The 19,973-nt window shown below is 41.9% G+C and overlaps 1 long non-coding RNA gene across 1 annotated transcript; it reads right to left on the bottom strand.

The window, feature by feature from the left end:
* Positions 1-6,967: 6,967 nt before the first annotated feature.
* On the bottom strand, positions 6,968-19,360 carry LOC121879346. Its single transcript, XR_006091310.1, has 2 exons — positions 19,112-19,360; positions 6,968-8,128 (listed from the first exon to the last, which is right to left on the bottom strand). It is a non-coding gene; the product is annotated as an uncharacterized LOC121879346 (long non-coding RNA).
* Between the last annotated feature and the right edge of the window lie 613 nt (positions 19,361-19,973).

Genomic DNA, 19,973 nt, shown 5'->3' with positions numbered 1-19,973 from the left:
ATGTATTAAGGATTGTTAATTTGAATTCAGTGGAGAACATTATGCTAAAAAATTTGGTATGGCAATGGGTAATCCACTCTCACCTGTATTAAGCAACCTATATAAGGAATTCTTTGAAAAGAAACTATTAAGTAATATTTTACCACCTTCATCAGTCTGGTTTAGATATGTTGATGATGTATTATGTCTCTGGCCAAGTAATGAGGACCTAAAAGCTTTCCTGCCACAACTTAACAACTTAGCCCCCACGATCAAATTCACTGTGGAATTAGAGCAAGACTGTAAATTGCCATTCCTAGACTGTCTGATCCACAGAATAGGTAACACTTTTAAGTTCAGTATTTATAGAAAACCAACTAATGTGTGTTCATACATTTATTATTATTCTGCCCTCCATAATAAAGTCAAAGAGTCAGTATTTTCAGCAATGTTTTTACGTGCCTTGAGAATTTGCAGCCCGGAACTCATTGATGAGGAATATAAATATATCTATAATATTGGCTCAAACCTTACATACCCTAGATCTATCATAGACAAATGCCTGAACATTACTAAGAAATCTTTTTATAGAACTGATCCCAAGCCCACCCATGACTATAAGAATCTCTTAGTATTACCATTTCAAAAAAATTTCTCTTAAATTCCTTTAAAACTTAAAACCTGGAACTTCAATGTGGCATTTATAAACCCATGCACTGTTAAACAAATGTTAATCAGGAACTCCCCCAACAACACAATTGGTTGCATTTATAAGGTTCCTTGCAAGGAATGTAATATGTTTTACTTAGGCCAGACAGGTAAAGATCTTGTAACTAGACTTAAACAAGATAAATACAGTGTTAGGACAGGCCAGGAATCCAATGCTCTGTTTGTTCATTTGAGGGATAACAAGCATTGCATTGACTGGGATAATGCCTCCTCAATATTACCTTGTAATTCAATTGACAGTAGGAACATCATAGAATCTAGTCTCATTAAACATACAGAAGCATTCAACATGAATTTGAGTAATGGCATGTACAAACTGGACAATTTTGTAATTAAGAAGATTTGTAACCAGGTGAGAAGGTTGGGTCACCTTACCCTCTGACCTGACTACTGACCGTTGCGGTGCTATTTAAAGATTAGTAGGGTCATTACCTAATACCTGACCATTGTGGACCTGGTCTCACCCTCCTCTGTATATATACACCTTGTTTTGTACTTCTCCTTAGTCTGTACTCACCCCTGAAGATGTGAATTACACGAAAGCGCTTGGGAACTTCGTGTTTTCTTCTTTCCTTGTGGTTATCAGCATATATATATATATATATATATATATATATATATATATATATATATATATATATATATATATATATATATATATATATATATATATATATATATATATATATATATATGTGTGTGTGTGTGTAAAAACAACATTTATGATGTCTGAATTTGGTCAAGATGATTTTGACGACCAGAAAAGCTGTAGTACTTGTGTTTATTTCATTATTCCAGTGTTTCTTATTTTCTACTTCCATTGTAAAGATAAAGACAATATTTGTGGCGTCTCTTACAGGGAGCCATAATCAAACCTCGTCCAGGTGGCTGGAGACCACCAATCGTATGGGGTTAAGACTCTACTGGTAGTGAAGGTGACCAACAGTCCTACAGGTGGAGGACATAAACTCGTCCACGTCTGACACACTCCTGAAGAAGCCGTGTATACCACCACTCGGGGACCACTCTTGAGGAACCTTCACTATTATCACTAACTTCTTCAGCGTTTGTAGAGACATTCATTTATGTTACTGTTATATACATTTGCTTATTATTTGGTAAATGAGTTAAATCATTGTATTAAACGATATTTTAATAAAGAAACTCACTGTTTTGACTTATGTTTATTTTTGTAAATATTGATCCATTATTTAGTAGCTATGGTGGTGTTGTTTACCTTGGTAAGTCTTCAACAGAGCAGAGTCAAGGAAATAACTCACAGCGCATCAGGAATGTACTGATTCATAAACATTCTCAATATACCGGTAGCTCAGTAATAAATATTCACTGTGAAACTGGAATAACTTTTAACAGTTAACGTTACATTGTACAGTACAGGTAAGTTCTTAAATCGACCAATTACTGAAATAGGTAAATCCACATAAGAGGCTTTTAGAATGTGACACTGGACAAGCTCTTGTAACGATAACTTCTGGTAACATTGTAACACAGTGATGGGGAGAATAATTAACTCTACCGTTACCAACTGTGTAACTGTTACTTGTGACTGTTACTGACTGTGTAACCTTTGTGTGTCTGTTACTTATTATATGACAACTACTTGTGAAGCTGTCATACATGTAACAAACTTGCTGGATGTTCACACTCGTAACAGGCACTTGTGAAGCTGTTACCTTATGTTCTAGCCGAACTAGAACATAGATAAATGTTTATTAGGTTTTAGTAGTGAAGCCCAATATGTTCCTTTTCTTAGTTTATTATCAAAAGAGTCTATGTACAGTGTCCAAAGGATAATCACCGTAAGAGTCACTATAACTGTGAGGGCTATAGGAAGGACGGAGCTATCAGGGAAAGGCTCTAACGACGTCCAACTGTAGTGAGAACTGAGGAGATACTGCCCAAGGGAGGACGGATTATCACAGACGTCCTCCTCGAGAGGAAACAGCTCAAGGGAGAGGAGGATATACCAGACGTCCTCCCTCGAGGAAAGACGGAGCGCCTCCAGGATGGCTCTAATAACGTCCACCTCTCGTGAGTCGTGAGTATAAACTGCCCGCAACAGGTACATAAGAACATAAGAAAATAAGGAGTCTGCAATAGGCCGGTTGGCCTGTGCATGGCAGCTCCTGTCGAGAGTTACTACCACTCTCTATCATCCATGAATCCATCTAGCCTCCTTTTGAAACTTTCCAGAGGTCCCGCACTTACTACAAAGTTGCTAAGCTTGTTCCACTCGTCCACCACCCTATTTGTGAACCAGTTTCTTCCTATCTCCCTCCTAAACCTAAACTTATCCAACTTGAATCCGTTGCTCCGAGTCCAATCTTGCTCGGATATTATAAGAACTTTATCTATATCCCTTTTATTGATTCCCTTCACCCACTTAAATACTTCTATCATATCTCCCCGCACGCTTCGTCTTTCTAGGGAATACAAGTTAAGTTTCTTTAGCCTATCCTGATATGGAAGGTTTCTAAGTCCCGGAATCATTTTTGTCATTCTTCGCTGCACCGACTCTAGTGAATTTATATCCATTCTATAATAGGGGCACCAGAACTGAACCGCATAATCGAGGTGTGGCCTGACTAGCGCAAGATATAGTTGCAATAAGACCTCTGCACTCTTGTTACTTACACTTCTAGATATAAAACCCAATACTCTGTTTGCCTTATTTCGAACATTAACGCACTGTTTTCTAGGCCGTAGGTCCGGGCTTACAAGAACCCCTAAGTCTCTTTCACAAGTCGACTTCTCTAGGTTGATGTTGTTAAGGCTGTATACATTATAAGTATTTGTTCTTCCAATATTAAATACGCTGCACTTGCTGGTGTTGAATTTCATTTGCCATTTTTCAGACTACCCCTGCAGTTTATTTAGATCCTCCTGTAATGCAATTGCATCCTGCCCTGAATTAATTTGCCGGTCACTTATGCCTTGACTTAGCACTAAGTGACGAGTCTTCCTGTGGACACACCTTATCACATGCTCTGAACATGAACCTCATAGCTATGGCAGATTACAGGTGTGATAATTATACAAGACTAATGTAATTAGCCCACATTTAGATAATAATGCTGCCAATGAGACAGGGCTAATATACTCTCGTTATATAATATTTCTCAACTGACTGTAACATTATAAGTCAACACTCAGACCTCAGATACATGGTTAACTTCCCTATGTGGATGGTTGGTGTTGTATACGACTGGTTTGACTTGTAGGCAAGGGGTGAGGCCTAACCTTAGAGGCTGGACACAACCTATACAACACACGCTTAACTTAAGTCTACACTATATTGTATCTCAAACTCTGTCAACTAAAGTATAATAAATGATTGACTCTAATACTATCCTAGATGTCTCTATTATAACTAACTCACAGTATAGTACCACTCACTCTAATACATAACAACTGCCTGAGTATATGCTACCACCTAAGGTAATGTGTTGTAACTGATTGTCTGTGTGAAGTTAATTCATTATGATGGCTGACTGACTGTGCTATATCGTACTACCTGAGCTACTGTAAATTACAATAATTTATTGACTTTACGATATACCTAAGTTTGTTTATAAGTGAGTGCAACCTATTACCTAAGATAATGTTTAAAACCTGACTGTCTGTAAGATACTATGTATGCTAATATATAATAAGGCATAACAGCATGGAGGAGAGACAGGCACATGGTATGGCTAGCGGCGGCCAGAAATACCAGCACGTCACCAGCAGACAGAACATGTTGAAGGTTCGTGTCAGTAACAACAATACAGTAATACTTTGTGTACAACATTAACCAACATCATCACTATTGTAGAAATTCTATATAAAGAAGTGGGGAATATTTCCAGTGGTCAAGCGAAGATCACAGCAGAAATATAAGTGGCAGGCAGCAGACCTCAGTTACTGGAGATGCTAGAGTGTCTTCTTAAAAGGACTTGACTACTTCAATCTTGCTAGAAATATAACATATTATGGCAGACGGTCAGTGCGCCTGCACCTTAGTACAAAATATGTATTGTATTCGTGTTTTTTTATAAGTAAAGGCTAATAATTAATAACTCAATGATTTGTTTGTTCAAAGTTTTTTCTCTCACGATGGACTTAGTAATTTATATATCTCATTCTATTGTCATATTTATTTTTTTCGATGCTGTTGTAAGTTATTTCATGTTTTAGGTCTGACGATGATAAGAGATGTTGTCATAACATTGCGCAATAAATGTTGTTGTTTAACCTTACTTAAAGATCTGAAACAAATAATCAAACACCCTACACGTGTTCCTGATCGACAAGATCAACTTACTAACATTCTTGATCTTTGTTTTACCTCTAACCCCTCGCACTATTCATACTCAATTTCTGCCCCTTTAGGGTCTTCTGATCACAACCTTATTTCTATTAAATCAAACTGGGCACGACCACCTCCCCCTCCTCAAAACGTCAACTATGGCACTATCGGAGGGCAAGCTGGCAATCCTTGCGAGAATTCTTCTCCGAATTTCCTTGGGATTGAATGTTGCTTTTCCAGTCGGGACGCCTCGTTATGTGCTGACAGCATTGCTGGGGTTATACAGCGCGGTATGAGTGCACTTATCCCATCTTCTACCAAAACTTTCACTTTTCATTCATGGTTTGATCGCTCCTGTTCTCTTGCATGTAGGGAGAGAGGTAGGGCGTATCAGCTTATGAAACTATCTCCTTCTCCTTCTTCTTTTTTTACGGGATTTAGCCCACCAGGACACAGGTCGAACGACCCACGACGGGGCCTAGGGGGCGAAAAATAAGAATATAATGAAATTAAAGATAAAAAAGAAAAAGGTTATATTGATCTACACCGCGAAGATGCAGGAAAACCAACTTTTTAAAGTGAGACAGATTGTATGAGTATGGAAACACAAAAGGCAGAGCTTTCCAAAGTTTGGCTGTTTGAGGAAAGAGGGTTGTACTGTAACGGGATATTCTAGTGTGACCGACATCCACAGAGATATGGTGGGCACCGCGGGCAAGACGTGTGTTACGAGCCCACGGCTTTGCTGGCGGTACACAGGATGCGAAATCCACCGAACATTGCCCATTACAGTACCTGTAAAGGAGAGAGAGAGTGAAGCAACATTGCGGCGAACAGAGAGGGAAGAAAGATTGCCAATTAAATAAGGAGAGTTAATAAGACGAAATGCCTTAGATTCCACCCTATCTAACAGTTGGACAGAAGAAGAGCCACCCCAGATATGAGAGCAGTACTCCAAGTTCGGACGAATGAATCCCTTATATACTTGAAGCAACTGCTCAGTAGTGAAGTAGCTACACCATCTGTACAGCATGCCCAGCTTTCGGGAGGCAGCTTTAGCAGTGTTGAGGATGTGTGGCTTCCTTGACATATTAGGGGAAATGGTGAGGCCTAGCATATCTATTTAAGAATTTTGCAGAATAATTGCATCCTGAAACGTGATTGGTGGGAGATCATCTAGTATAGAAAGTGTAATTGGTAAATACTGAGTTTTATTACTATTGAATTTAACCAAGTTTCCACCTCCCCAGTCGGAGATACTGCACAGATCGGCATTGATAGGTGTAATGATATCAGCTCTAGAAACAGATCTAGTTTGAGAGTTAGGGGGAAGGGGAAAATGTGAAGAAGAATGAAGAGTAGAATGATCAGCGTAAGAATGGATAGTTGAGACCAAAGGACATGGAACTCTTCTATTGACCTTAGTTGAGACTAAGGTGAACCAACCCGTTCCAGCGTCTGTAAGAACCCAGTGCTGTCATCAACGAAACCGAGAAGTTCCTCGTGCTTGTTTGCTTCCTTATATACTGTATGTCTGTAAACTCACAAACACTCCTTTACTTGACGCCATCACTATACTTGTCCTGTATAAGTTCTCCGACTCTAAACTCTACTCATACTGTCCTGGTACTGTTTGTAACAGACTAAAATTATCAGTTATAGTCATGGAAAATTTATAATGATTGAGGCTAATAATGTGTAGGAAGAGGAATTAAAATGTAAAGTTTCAAATTATTAGGAAGATCTACATGACTTCAGTGTTTGGTAATATATGTTGCCGTGTTAAGTCCCTTTGTGTTTGTCATGTGAGAGACCCATTGGTAATATTTTGGTCTAAGAAAGATTATTTTATAATATATTTTCTCCCGTAAAATAATATTTTTTTCTTAAGAATTGTCAGTGTCTCGTTTCGTAATACTGGACAGCCGAAAGGGGCAGTCAGGAAATCCATTTAAATTATAATATATTTATGAATGGTCGTATAATAAACAATTGTATTAACAACATAAACATTAAGAAACAAGTATTTACCTCATAAGAGAAGTAGGGTGTACAGACAGACTCTATAACAAACACTAAACTTTATCAAAAGACTTAAGACAAAACTTTTCATTATCACCTCATAGAATTGTATTAAGTTCTTGAGGCGTAGAGAGACTTAACAATTATTATTAATCTGAACGACTATAGACGGTAGTTAGTTCTGAGACAGTTAGGTTATACATTATCCCCTGTCTAACAGACAGTAATACTTATATAAATGTGCACTATATAATTACTACACCCACGGTGAGTAAACTATGAGCCAGTGTCTACCATTTTCTCTCTAATACTGAAGTTAGTGATGTATGGTAATGAATCTTCTTGTCTAACAGATGACCTCTTGACATCTGACCTATAGCCCTGTGACCTGGCTATGTCAACAGTAAGGACCAGACCCCTGGCCTGACTCTACCCTCAGTCCTACACTCTCTCTCGCTCATGATACACGTGAGGCTCCTGAACCTCAGATACATATCAGCTTCATATTTTTATTAACGCTCACAGCTCAGAGCGTTAATTAAGGTGATGTCATAATTTAACCCATAAACATTTATTTATGCTACTTTCAAGGAACCTGGCAGACTCACCTTAAAGAACATTCAGCAGTGATTGTTTAAAGTAAATGGAAGGATTCAACTCAACATAGTAAAGCTATAGAGCTCCACATAATAAAGCTATTATACTCCACATAGTTTGTTTAGCTTAAACTATTCCTTAAAGGTGAAATTAATCTCCACTATCAGATTTATAATAAAAGTGAACCTCAGAAGACAAAAGTAGATCATTGTTATGAATGTTCAGTTTAAGTTGGTCCTCAGAGAGTGAATTTTGACTATACACAGGACGAGCTTCTGTGTGTTTAGACAGGACCTGTCCCACCCGGGTCAGAGGTACGGTACAACTCAGCATTAGTAAGGATGGTGGTGGTAGCTGCAGGGGTAGTACCAGCGGCTATCCACTATAGTACCAATAAGGCTGGTTGTAGTACCAGGTGGGCCGTGGTCTAGGTCTGGGACCAAACACCACTTGTGGTCGGTAATTACTGTTGGGGTTGTGTACTATCGCTCCCTGTAGTGAAAAAGGAAACACCGCATTAGCCACAATACTGTATGTAAGACGACATATAATACAATAATAATATAGTACCAAATAATAATATTTTAAACCGTGATTTATTCTGTAATGTTGTTATATTTTGTCTCCTCTATGGTCGCCATCTTCCTGACCTCACTTGGACACTAAAAGCAGTTCTAGACTCTGTTATATTTCACACAAAGCCTGTTCATCGAGCTGATGGCGCCGTGAACCTCAATGGGAAACTGCCCGTGCCTCTTATGTGGTGTCAGTAGCATTTTACCGAATCCAGCTGGTATGAAATGCGAGGTACATATATATACTTCATTTTTAGTCCATATAACACGCGAACTTTGAACATATAATCAACGACCTCACCAGCAAGGAATCGAACCCTCGATATACACTAAAATCTACCAAAAAAGTGATGGGCCATTAGTTTTAGCTGATCTTCCCTCCTATGACACACCCTACTACATATAACACCATCCATCATCACTACATATAACACCACCCATCATCACTACATAAAACACCACCCATCATCACTACATATAACAACATCCATCATCACTACATATAACATCATCATCATCACCACTACATATAACAACATCCATCTTCACTACATATAACACCATCCATCATCACTACAGATCGGTAAAGTAGTTTCCAAGATTCTCGTGCGGACACACACACACAGACAGACCTACTTCTGTGTTTTATATATATAGATGAACTAACACACTCTCCTTGTATGGGCGAACTTACTGACGTCATCATGAAGGTAAATTCCCTGTAAATGTTCCCCGACTCCGAACACTAGGTGTTGATACTTTCTTAGAACTGTTTTTGGAGGTTAGGAATCCCAGTAATAATAACACTGTTACCTGCGCTTCCGTGTTATGAAGCAATTATTTTACAAATAATATTTTTTCCTACCCTGACCCAGGCCACCAAAGAGATATTCATGACGAGGGAAGTAGTCCGATCTTAAGATCATCTATGTCCGATCCTCTGATGGTCTTTGTCCGATCCTTTGATCATCTTTTCCGATCCTCTGATGATCAATATCCGATCCTCGGATCATCTTTGTCAGATACTCTGGTGGTCTTTGTCCGATCCTTTTTCATCTTTGTCCGATTCTCTGATGGTCTTTGTCCGACCCTTTGATCATCTTTTCCGATCCTCTGATGATCTTTGTCCGATCCGCTGATCATCTTTGTCCGATACTCTGATCGTCTTTGACAGATACTCTGATGGTCTTTGTCCGACCCTTTGATCATCTTTTCCGATCCTCTGATGATCTTTGTCCGATCCTCTGATGGTCTTTGTCCGATCCTCTGATCATCTTTGTCCGATCCTCTGATGGTCTTTGTCCGATCCTTTGATCATCTTTGTCCGATCCTCTGATGGTGTTTGTCCGATCCGCTGATCATCTTTGTCCGATACTCTGGTGGTCTTTGTCCGATCCTTTTTCATCTTTGTCCTATACTCTGATGGTCTTTGTCCGACCCTTTGATCATCTCATCCGATCCTCTGATGGTCAATGTCCGATCCTTTGATCATCTTTGTCCGATCCTCTGATGGTGTTTGTCCGATCCTCTGATGGTCTTTGTCCCTCGATGGTATTTGTCCGATACTCTGATGGTCTTTGTCCGATACTCTGATGGTCTTTGTCCGATACTCTGATGGTCTTTGTCCGATACTCTGATGGTCTTTGTCCGATCCGCTGGTTTTGTCCGATTATCTGATGGTCTTTGTCCGATCCTCTGATGGTATTTGTCCGATACTCTGATGGTCTTTGTCCGATCCGCTGGTTTTGTCCGATTATCTGATGGTCTTTGTCCGATCCTCTGATGGTCTTTGTCCGATCCGCTGGTTTTGTCCGATTATCTGATGGTCTTTGTCCGATCCTCTGATGGTCTTTGTCCGATCCGCTGGTTTTGTCCGATTATCTGATGGTCTTTGTCCGATCCTCTGATGGTCTTTGTCCGATCCGCTGGTTTTGTCCGATTATAATCTGACAAAACCAGCGGATAATTATCTGATGGTCTTTGTCCGATCGTCTGAAGGTCTTTGTCCGATTCTCTGATGGTCTTTGTCGGATCCGCTGGTTTTGTCCGATTATCTGATGGTCTTTGTCCGATCCTCTGATGGCCTTTGTCCGATACTCTGATGGTCTTTGTCCGATCCGCTGGTTTTGTCCGATTTTCTGATGGTCTTTGTCCAATACGCTGATGGTCTTTGTCCTATTCTCTGATGGTCTTTGTTCGATCCGCTGGTTTACTCCGATTATCTGATGGTCTTTGTCCGATCCTCTGATGGTCTTTGTCCGATTCTCTGATGGTCTTTGTCCGATCCGCTGGTTTTGTCCGATTATCTGATGGTCTTTGTCCGATCCTCTGATGGTCTTTGTCCGATACTCTGATGGTCTTTGTCCGATCCGTTGGTTTTGTTCGATTATCTGATGGTCTTTGTCCGATCCTCTGATGGTCTTTGTTCGATACTCTGGTGGTCTTTGTCCGATCCGCTGATGGTCGTTGTCCGATACTCTGATGGTCTTTGTCCGATCCGCTGGTTTTGTCCGATTATCTGATGGTCTTTGTCCAATCCTCTGATGGTCTTTGTCCGATACTCTGATGGTCTTTGTCCGATCCGCTGGTTTTGTCCGATTATCTGATGGTCTTTGTCCGATCCATATGACCTAGACTGTTGTGGCGCTAAGATCATATTCATAATCCTTCATTCATTATTGGATCCTTCCATTATGGCTGCCTGTTTGGTCAAGTTTGTTTTGGGACTAACCACTGCCTCTATCACCTGAGGAGTTTCCACCCCTGTCGGCCAACTAGGGTACACGTCCACCCTCTAAGGTGGAAACCAGCGACGCTCAGAACCAAATGACTCAATCTGGAAACCTCCCTCAACAGTCATCTTAATTCTGTTGGTTGTAGCACTCTTTGTCCGATCCGTTGGTTTTGTTCGATTATCTGATGGTCTTTGTCCGATCCTCTGATGGTCTTTGTTCGATACTCTGGTGGTCTTTGTCCGATCCGCTGATGGTCGTTGTCCGATACTCTGATGGTCTTTGTCCGATCCGCTGGTTTTGTCCGATTATCTGATGGTCTTTGTCCAATCCTCTGATGGTCTTTGTCCGATACTCTGATGGTCTTTGTCCGATCCGCTGGTTTTGTCCGATTATCTGATGGTCTTTGTCCGATCCATATGACCTAGACTGTTGTGGCGCTAAGATCATATTCATAATCCTTCATTCATTATTGGATCCTTCCATTATGGCTGCCTGTTTGGTCAAGTTTGTTTTGGGACTAACCACTGCCTCTATCACCTGAGGAGTTTCCACCCCTGTCGGCCAACTAGGGTACACGTCCACCCTCTAAGGTGGAAACCAGCGACGCTCAGAACCAAATGACTCAATCTGGAAACCTCCCTCAACAGTCATCTTAATTCTGTTGGTTGTAGCACTTGTGAGTACGTTACCCCCCACTATTATAACTTTCTTTCATATTCCATTTTTACACCTCAGTGACCCTGAGTTTTTGCTGTTCCTTAATCAGTACCAATATTCCTACACTGATGATGCTGGTGTTGTTCCCTTAGATGTGCTAGACCGTATGTGTTACACCCCATTTACCCATGGTGTCGACACAATACTCCCTCATGTTGATCTTGACGCCTTTCTACAAAACTCACTGGGTTACACCAACCCCAACTGTTCCTGTTACCTTCCTGACTCTCCAGAGTTTAGTTCTAGTCTTCTTCTACCTCATTCCTTCTCCTTAATTAGCCATAACATCAGCAGTATTCCCCTTCATCTAGATACCGTTATAGATCAGTGTTTATCTTCTATTGCCCACAAATTTTATGTACCTGGGTTCTGAGACCAAACTCACTAACGATATTGAACATTTGTATAACATTCCTAATTATAATAGACACTGCGTCAACACGTCACGACACAGTGGTGGTGTCGCCCTATATGTTGATATCATGTATAACACTTCTGTAAGAGATTATTTAAAGGTTCAGGAGTAGTACATGGAGAGTGTTTTCACTAAATTACGTAACGACACACGAAATATCCTAGTAGGAGTAATCTACAGAAGATCCCACACTAATGTAAGGAACTTTCTTGATAAATTTTCGGAGCTTATCTCTATCATAAGTTCAAAGAGGAAAATTTTCTACCTTAAAGGAGATTATGAATATGAGCTTAGCGCCACAACAGTCTAGGACATATGGATCGGACAAAGACCATCGGAGGATCGGACAAAGACCATGAGCGGAGCGGACAAAGACCATCGGCGGAACGGACAAAGACCATCAGCGGAGCGGACAAAGACCATCAGATATCGGACAAAACCAGCGGATCGGACAAAGACCATCTGAGAATCGGACAAAGACCATCAGGAGATCGGACAAAGACCATCAGGAGATCGGACAAAGACCATCTGAGAATTTGACAAACATCAGAGTCGGACAAAGACCATCAGAGAATCGGACATTGACCATCAGAGAATTGGACAAAGACCATCAGAAAATCGGACAAAGACCACCAGAGTATCGGACAAAGACGATCATAGGATCGGACAAAGACCATTAGAAGAGCGGACAAAGATGATCTGAAGATCAGACAAAGATTTCAGACTACTTCCCTCGTTATGAGTGTCTCTAAATTTGGTGGCATGAGTCAGGGTAGGAAAAATATTATTTTTAAAATAATTGCTTCATAACAAGGAAGCGCAGGTAACAGTGTTATTATTACTGGGATTCCTGACCTCCAAAAACAGTTCTAAGAAAGTATCAACACCTAGTGTTCGGAGTCGGGGAACATTTACAGGGAATTTACCTTCATGATTACGTCAGTAAGTTCGCCCATACAAGGAGAGTGTGTTAGTTCATCTATATATCTAAAACAAAGAAGTAGGTCTGTGTGTTTGTGTGTCCGCACGAGAATCTTGGAAACTACTTTACCGATCTGTAGTGATGATGGATGGTGTTATATGTAGTGAAGATGGATGGTGTTATATGTAGTGGTGATGGATGATGATGTTATATGTAGTGATGATGGATGTTGTTATATGTAGTGGACGAGGGGCACAATTATGATGTGGTATATCTCGACTTTAGCAAAGCCTTCGACAGAGTCCCCCACGAAAGACTAATTAGAAAGGTAGAAGCTCATGGCATCAAAGGTGACATCCTTAAATGGATTAGGGCGTGGTTACAGGACAGGAAACAGCGGTGAGCATTACGGCACTTAAGTCCCATTGGAGCAACGTCACAAGTGGAGTTCCCCAAGGCTCAGTACTTGGACCATTATTGTTTATTATATACATAAACGACATAGATATCGGCGTAGACAGCAACATAAGTAAATTTGCTGATGACACTAAAATAGGGCGTGTAATTAAATCTGACGAGGACTCCGCAAAACTACAGGAAGATCTAAACAAATTTTTCGAATGGTCTGAAAAATGGCAGATGAAATTCAAAAGTCGACAAATGTAAAGTACTCAGTATAGGAGATGTAAACAGGAAACCAGATACCAGATGAACAACGATGCCATAGAGAAATCCGACTGCGAGAGAGATTTAGGAGTAATGATAAGTAGGAACCTTAAGCCAAGTAAACAATGTGGTTTTGCTCGTAACAAGGCTAATAAAGTACTTGGGTTCATACAAAGGAGTGGTAGTTACAAGACTAGCGAGGTCATTCTAAAACTGTATCTTGAGCTTGTGAGACCACACCTGGATTACACAGTTCAGTTCTGGTCACCATATTACAGGATGGATATAGAATCATTGGAAAGAATTCAGAGGAGAATGACAAGACTAATCCGGGGCATTAGGAACCTTGAGTATAGAGACAGGTTAAAGCATCTTAATTTGCACTCCCTCGAGAGACGAGAGCGAGGGCGACCTGATAGAGATGGTGGGTGGAAGGCAGGGCTAAACAAAGGGACATTACAAAGGTACTCAAATTATCCAACCAGGAGCGAACTCGTAACAATGGTTTTAAATTAGACAAATTTAGATTTAGGCGTGAAATAGGTAAACACTGGTTTGGAAACAGAGTATGGATGAATGGAACAAGTTACCAAATATCATCATTAACTCGAATACGCTGAATTGCTTCAAACATAGGTTGGATGCTCATATGAGCAATAGGTTAGGTGTAAACAGGACTGCCCAGTATGGGCCAATAGGCCCGCTGCAGTTTCCATTCTTATGTTCTTATGTTAAGGGCATCGCAGTGCGTGCTTACAGAAATGCTGAGCTATGGAACCCGCCCTCTTGGGTGAGTTGCCCGCTCACGTGTCCATCTCATGTCTTACTCATAGACAGTGGAAAGTTACAGGGTGAATCTGAATATAATATCAGATGTATTGACCCATTTATATAATACGTTCTGTTGATGAGACAGGGGCCTATACATTTTATGGTTGTCACGGGATATATTTACCTATATTTACTGTAAGTGATCGTATTTCATTCCCAGAATTGTCTTTTAATCCAAGAAAATAGGAAAATGAGGATTCAAGTTTATCATGCTCATAAATCGTGTAGCAAGAGTAAACATTTCGTGCCACTGACAACGTTTTGAGGGTGTAAGCCTACCAACCTCCAGTCTTCCGCCAGTTGGTACACCTGACTACTACGATGGCGTAGTAACAACAAACAACGGTCGGGTACCACTGGCCCATCTTGAAAGATCACACAAATTTTACTCCATTGTATTACGACCGCCGGGATACTACAGCGTGGTGTACACCGGCTAATCTTGCAATTGGCCCTAAGTCTTGGCTACACCAGGCGTGGCCAAACACTACTCGAGAACCTTAACTTCATCTTGTCTAGTCAGTTAACCATTTGTAGTTTGGCGTAGAACCTTGACTTACATCTATTATTATTATTATTATTATTATTATTATTATTATTATTATTATTATTATTATTATTATTATTATTATTATTATTATCATCGTAACAAAACACCCACTGTGGGAATCTCACCAGTCAAAATTTCCCAGTAACTTCCCCCCAAGTGTAGACTCTTGGCCATATCCTGTTTGTCGTCTCCGGCACAAAGCGTAGCATACCAGAGCTTGTTCAACGTGAAGGCGGTGGTAATGCACTAATAAACAAGGCAATAGATGTGTGATCCAGTGAGGTGTATGTGAACACCACACTCGACTGGCTGTCACCTAAGTCTAGGCGTTACAAGACTCACCAAACATTGTAGTGACTGATGTGTTTTAGTCAACGAAAGTCTGGACATCTTCTGAAGGTTAGTCACGAGGGCAGCCTTAGGGTAGGCCCCAAATATATCAATCATATGGTGGCTTAGCCGAATAACAGTAGGTGTACAGGTGGCAGTAGATGTACAGGTGGCAGTAGGTGTACAGGTGGCAGTAGATGTACAGGTGGCAGTAGGTGTACAGATGGCAGCAGGTGTACAGGTGGCAGTAGGTGTACAGGTGGCACTAGATGTACAGGTGGCAGTAGGTGTACAGGTGGCGTAGGTGTACAGGTGGCATAGATGTACAGGTGGCAGTGGGTGTACAGGTGGCAGTAGAGTGTACAGGTGGTAGTAGGTGTACAGGTGGCAGTGGGTGTACAGGTGGCAGTAGATGTACAGGTGGCAGTAGACGTGCAGGTGACAGTAGATGTACAGGTGGCACTAGATGTACAGGTGGCAGTAGGTGTACCGGTAGCAGTAGGTGAACAGGTGGCAGTGGGTGTACAGGTGGCAGTGGGTGTACAGGTGGCAGTAGGTGTACAGGTGGCAGTAGGTGTACAGGTAGCAGTAGGTGCACAGGTGGCAGTAGGTGTTCAGGTGGCAGTAGGTGTTCAGGTGGCAGTAGGTGTACAGGTGACAGTAGGTGTACATGTGGCATTAGGTGTACAGGTGGTGGTTGATGTACAGGTGGCAGTAGGTGTACAGGTGTGTGGCTGTACATGTGGCAGTAGGTGTACAGGTGGCAGTAGATGTACAGGCGGCAGTAGGTGTACAGGTGGCAGTAGGTGTACAGGTGGCAGTAGGTGTACATGTGGCAGTAGGTGTACAGGTGGCACTAGATGTACAGGTGGCAGTAGGTATACAGGTGGTAGGTGTACAGGTGAGTGGGTGTACAGGTGGCAGCAGGTGTACAGGTGGCAGTGGGTGTACAGGTAGCAGTAGGTGTACAGGTGGCAGTAGGTGTACAGGGGGCAGTAGGTGTACAGGTGGCAGAAGATGTTCAGGTGGCAGTAGGTGTACAGGTAGCAGTGGTGTACAGGTGGCAGTAGATGTACATGTGCATGTAGGTGTTTAGGTGGCATTAGATGTACAGGTGGGTGGGTGTACAGGTGGCAGTAGATGTACAGGTGGCAGTAGGTGTACAGGTGGCAGTAGGTGTACAGGTGGCAGTGATGTACAGGTGGCAGTAGACGTGCAGGTGATAGATGTACAGGTGGCACTAGAGTGTACAGGTGGGATAGGTGTACCGGTAGCAGTAGGTGAACAGGTGTGGGTGTACAGGTGGCAGTGGGTGTACAGGTGGCAGTGGGTATACAGGTGGCAGGTGTGTGTTCAGGTGGCAGTAGGTGTACAGGTTTCAGTAGGTATACAGGTGGCAGTGGGTGTACAGGTGGCACTAGGTGTACAGGTGGCAGTGGGTGCCAGGTGGCAGTAGGTGTTCAGGTGGCGTGGGTGTTCAGGTGGCAGTAGGTGTACAGGTGACAGTAGGTGTACATGTGGCAGTAGGTGTTCAGGTGGCAGTAGGTGTTCAGGTGGCAGTAGGTGTACAGGTGACAGTAGGTGTACATGTGGCAGTAGGTGTACAGGTGGTGGTTGATGTACATATGGCAGTAGGTGTACAGGTGGCAGTAGGTGTTCAGGTGGCAGTAGGTGTTCAGGTGGCAGTAGGTGTTCAGGTGGCAGTAGGTGTTCAGGTGGCAGTAGGTGTACAGGTGACAGTAGGTGTACAGGTGGCAGTAGTTGTACAGGTAGCAGTTGGTGTACAGTTGGCAGTAGGTGTTCAGGTGGCAGTAGGTGTTCAGGTGGCAGGAGGTGTACAGGTAGCAGTAGGTGTACAGGTAGCAGTAGGTGTACAGCTTGCAGTAGGTGTACAGGTAGCAGTAGGTGTACAGGTGGCAGTAGGTGTACAGGTGGCAGTAGGTGTACAGCTTGCAGTAGGTGTACAGGTAGCAGTAGGTGTACAGGTGGCAGTAGGTGTACAGGTGACAGTAGGTGTATAGCTTGCAGTAGGTGTACAAGTAGCAGTGGGTGTACAGGTGGCAGTAGGTGTACAGGTGGCAGTAGGTGTACAGGTAACAGTAGGTGTACAGGTGGCAGTAGGTGTACAGGTGGCAGTGGGTGTACAGGTGGCAGTAGGTGTACAGGTGGCAATAGGTGTACAGCTGGCGGTAGGTGTACACTGTACAGTTGGCTGGATGACAAGATACTCGGGAATGGTCACATTATCAAAACCTATTAATATTATACATAGTTTAGTAGATGGAATGATAATAGTCCTATAGCGATAATTTAATGTCTTTTTCTTATACTTGCTGGCCATGATAAGGGTCCTGCAGTTCAAAGCAGTTACTTGAAGGGCACAAGAGGACAGTTCGAAGCCAAATTAGCGAGTATACAGTAACCCGGACGGGTGTATGTTTATCTCATCAAGTGTTCCTGGGTGGCGTGACACAAGCCTCAGTGTATTTAGTCTTAACCTTTTAAAGGCTTAAACTTACACGTGAAAATTCTGGAGATAATTAATACAGTTTACATGTTACTCGTGTATGAGGAAGAACAACATACTGTACTACTGGTTGGCCATGGCAACAGCGCACTTGCCAGTTAGCAAGACCAGCCGGAATCACTTACCACTTAACCAAGGTTAACCAGGTTCTCGTGTCGGTACCTCGCTCAGCAGGGTGAGACAATACAAGAATGTTACCTAGCGCATCCTTTCTTGCCCCTGACTTAATGATCAGCGCTGTAGCTTGTGTTAGTACATAACTAAGACACAGCCAGACATGAGGATAAAGTTACAACATATAGTCGTGGGGAAAAGGTTGGAAGGCATGCTGGGGCTCAAGGCACAGCCAGACATGAAGGCTAGAGAATGCGACGCGTATAGTCGAGGGGAAAGGTTGGAAACGAAGTGTAATGAGTTAAGCAGAGGACGACACCCTTGTTTTATATTACCACTCTGCCACCTCTCAATACTCCTTCTATAGAACCTACAAGACTTACCGTACATTTTAACAATAGTTTCAGCGTCCTGGTCATACACTACTACTGGTATACTCCACAAATTACACCCTACTAACTGGCTCAAAGCAGTTAGATACAACAGGTCATAATGTCAGGCCAATAATGCCTCTTCTTTCTCACACAAACGTATACAGAAATACGTGGTGCCTGAAGTTAGCGGCTAAATTTAGGAACAGGAAAACTTTGAAAGGCGTCCTTGGAGTGGGTGGGTGTGTTGGAGTATGTCCCAAGGGATCTGGCTAGGTCAAGGAACGTTCGGGAGGAGAAACTGTGAGGCCACGATAATAATATATTAATGTTAACAATAAAGATTTTAATAATAATAATAATAATAATAATAATAATAATAATAATAATAATAATAATAATAATAATAATAATAACAATAATCATAATAATAATAATAATAATAATAATAATAATAATAATAATAATAATAATAATAATAATAATAATGGCAATTCCTCTTGGTTCTTGCTGACAGAGTAAAGATTATCTGGTGCAGGAAATATAATGTTTTAAAGCCAGTTCCACCAAAAAAAAAAAATACACACCAACAATAATTTTATCTCCGTCAAAACTAAATATTCAAGAACCAAGATAAGATTAACTAGTGTCTTTCTTCAAGAATATAACACCTAAGATACATGAAAGTATTGATAAACACAGGAACACAGAACTACCATTACCGAGTTGGGTTTCGTTGCATCTACTCCACCTTATCCAAATGCACTCATATCTGTAGGTCTCGGGACCGGTGGTCGTCTGCCACCACTTGACGTTCTCAACCTCTCTGTGTACAAAGACATGAGACATACTGTACAGAACAATGGTCAGCACAACAATGTTCATGAATCGGTTTTGCTACAACACTAGAGATAGTGAGTCGTCTACGTGATCCTACTTCATGAACATATTGTATTAAATGGTGCACTTATAAGAACATGAAGACGATAATGCTTCTTAAAGATTTAAAATAACAAATAGAAAAAATGTAAGACGTATTGGTGAGCACCTACCAAGTGAGCAGGTGTGGGCGTGTAGCAGAGAGCCAGCAGCAACACCCACGTCAGGCAGGACAGGAAGCGAGCCATCACCCTCCACTGTGTCCAGGTAGATAAAGTATATGAGTCAGCTCACTGTGTCCAGGTAGATAAAATATGAGTCAGCTCACTGTGTCCAGGTAGATAAAGTAGTCAGCTCACTGTATGCGGGTAGATAAAGTGTATGGAGTCAACTCACCTCAACCCAGCACGCATCATCAGCCACTGCCAGGTCCTCTACACCCTCGCTGTCCCATCTCCTCCCCACCAACACACACCAACTACACTCCCCCCAGACATAACCAACTTCTTCCTTTTCTACCAGGCAGGGCCTACCAAGTTCTGGGTTCGAGCTGCAGCAGTTAAAGTCTTTGGAGAGTCTGTACTACTATCCTATAACAATCAGGGATACTGTGTTAAGCCCGGCACCTATCCCTACCCCTACTACATACCCCCATCCACCTGTTGTCCTTCCACTGAACCCTCTCACCGTCACGTAGGATTTGTG

The sequence above is a fragment of the Homarus americanus genome, unplaced genomic scaffold (assembly GCF_018991925.1).
Source record: "Homarus americanus isolate GMGI-L3 unplaced genomic scaffold, GMGI_Hamer_2.0 scaffold16894, whole genome shotgun sequence".
Taxonomy (NCBI): domain Eukaryota; kingdom Metazoa; phylum Arthropoda; class Malacostraca; order Decapoda; family Nephropidae; genus Homarus; species Homarus americanus.
The sequence above is the reverse complement of the archived record's forward strand: the minus strand, read 5'-3'. Positions and strand labels throughout refer to the sequence as shown.